Source organism: Portunus trituberculatus, chromosome 22 (assembly GCF_017591435.1).
Source record: "Portunus trituberculatus isolate SZX2019 chromosome 22, ASM1759143v1, whole genome shotgun sequence".
NCBI lineage: Eukaryota > Metazoa > Arthropoda > Malacostraca > Decapoda > Portunidae > Portunus > Portunus trituberculatus.
Genome location: NC_059276.1, coordinates 9,647,776 through 9,650,275, shown reverse-complemented (window position 1 = coordinate 9,650,275; position 2,500 = coordinate 9,647,776). Strand labels below are relative to the sequence as shown.

The 2,500-nt window shown below is 44.4% G+C and overlaps 2 protein-coding genes across 2 annotated transcripts in view; one reads left to right on the top strand and one right to left on the bottom strand.

The window, feature by feature from the left end:
- LOC123507498 (citramalyl-CoA lyase, mitochondrial-like) overlaps positions 1-2,500 on the bottom strand; it is a 58,862-nt gene that overhangs the window by 47,670 nt on the left and 8,692 nt on the right. The window lies entirely within an intron of this gene.
- Positions 924-2,500, top strand: part of LOC123507496 — a 22,642-nt gene continuing 21,065 nt past the window's right edge. Inside the window, exon 1 of the mRNA XM_045260406.1 lies at positions 924-1,227. The gene's annotated coding sequence lies outside the window, so the exon portion shown is untranslated. The remainder of the gene's footprint in view (positions 1,228-2,500) is intronic.

Here is a 2,500-nt window from a genome sequence, read left to right as displayed (position 1 = left end):
TGTGACTCCTGAAATATATCACGCCATTTATTCTCGTCGTTGTCACTTTTATCTATCTTTTTAGAGGAGCAGGCAGAGCGGGGCACCCTACATACTCTACTCCTAAAACGTCACAGCCTTTCTCTCTCTCTCTCTCTCTCTCTGCCAGACAATGTAGACAAACTCATCGCCGCCTGGAAACTCTTATTTTCCGCCACATTCGCTTATTTTCCACTAAACTAGGTCAGCATCCCTCCCTTCCTCCCTCTGACGGCTGGCGTATCTTCACCTCCCAGACTCAGGCGCTGGTAAGTCTCCGCCCAGTCTTTACTCTCCTCAATGGGCTTAGGAGAGGCTTGCTGGCTTTGAACTCGATATCAAATACTGCACGCTTCTTCTTTGGCTTATGATTTTTTTTTTTTTTTTTTTTGTGTATGTGGTTTTGATGATCTACGTCTGAAATTCCTGTGGTTCGTTTTAGTTTTCGTTGTTTCCTATTTAGTCTGTCTGTCTGTCTCTGTATTACCCGTGTCTTATTCTCTAGATAATTATAATTTGTTGGTTAATATTCATAATCCAGGCAGTAGGTCGTTGTAAACCATTATTTTCCTAGTTCGTTTTTTTTTTCCGCATGATCAATATTGTACGTGTTCTTAGAAATATTCACAATTTCTGGGAATTTTTGTGCTTGATCCACGCAGAAAAATCGCTGGGAACAAATAATTTCCTTGTTTGGTGCTCTCTCTCTCTCTCTCTCTCCCCATCGACCACACATCTCCTCTCTGGTCGGCCCTCCCGCCACCCGCCTCAGCTCGGAGTTGTCATGTATACGTGGTGCCGGCGCCGCCCAACATGTCGTACCGCCACCACCCATCGCACGTGAAGCCACAACAACCTGTTTTTCAGCCCCGGTGCCCCTGCAGGGTATGTGAGTAGGACGTACGCGAAGAGCAGCGGCAGCGTGTCACTTGTTACTTGGCAGGTGGCGATGGGGAAGGGTGGGCAGGGAAGGGAAGGGCGGGCAGGCAGGGAGGGCGGTTGGCTGGCGGACTGCTTGCTCTCCCTTGCTGGTGGGTTGGTCTGTCGTGGGGTCCCAGACTCGCTTGGTCTATCACTACCCCCCAGAAAGTAGCTTAATATCGCCACGGAAGGTCACATTCGCGCCTCGTGTGACGGTGCTGTGTTCGTGTCACCACGCAGCACACCACGCTGAAGCACTGTCATTCACCAATCGTCTCCTGTACCTTGGTGCGTATGCCTCTCACCGTTTGCTTCTCACACACATGTTCCTTGATGTTTTTTTCGACTTCACGCCAGGTAGGCGCGGGGAAACACGGTGTGGAATGGGCGTGAGAAACTATGTAGGTGAAAGTGTCGTGAGGCAGGGAAACTCTTGGTAAATGCTTGGCAGGGCTGGAAGACATGAGACGAGCCAAGGCCAGCAGGACGAAGTTTGTCACGTACACAAAGTGAGGAGAGCATAATACGTACACCCACTCCCTCCTCCATCAGTAACAGCTGCTCCTCACTCACTACTTGCCACGTCACGCGATGCTACACATGACCACGTGTCTCTACGTCGATGTTTACCCGCACAACAAAAAGCGACATGCTCTGCTCCGACCGTGGGGGAATCCTGGGCTGGTGTTAACTGATCCATTAATATACCCTTTGATTATTTCCCCGCCCCGCTGATCTTAGTCTCTGCTTGTCAGTAATAACATAAACCAAAGGGTAAAAATATAGTACGAATTTCTGTTAAATATTTTTAATAACATCTGTAATACTAGATGTAAAATGGCTCAATACTTCACGTCAACTCTTTAATTCGTGTGTTTTTATTGGTACAACGCAATTATGAACACATTTCACGAACAAACCAGTGAGAGAAGCATAACACGAGTTTCTGTTGCTCACTGCTAATAATGACTAGAGAAACACGAGATATGAGGTACTTTTGTTGCGATTTAAAGTTGTCATTGTCCGGAGAATGTGCAGCACAACGCAGATTATGAGGAAACCTGCAAGCAAACTCAGGAAATAAGATAAGACGAGTTTCTGTTGATAAATACTGCCAATAATTACATTACTAGATATATATAATCGGTGTGACATCCTCGTTACAAATACGCGAGAATCATATCTTCAGCTTAAACAAATCTAGAAAAATAAAATAACACGAGGTTCTGTCGATCAATACTACTAACAGATACAACAATTATAAACGCTATTGTATTTCATAGTGAGTGACATATCTCCCATACGAATACAACGTAAAAATCACATCTCCAGCTTAAACAAATCTAGGAAAAGATAATAACACGAGTTTCCATCGATCAATATTACTAATAGATACAACAATTATATACGCTATTGTGCTTAATATAGTGACATCTCCCTTACGAATACAGCGCAAAAAACACATCTAGAAAAATACAATAACACTAGTTTCTATCAATCAATACTACTCATAGATACAAGAATTAGAGACATAGCTATTGTACCTCATATAGTGACCTTA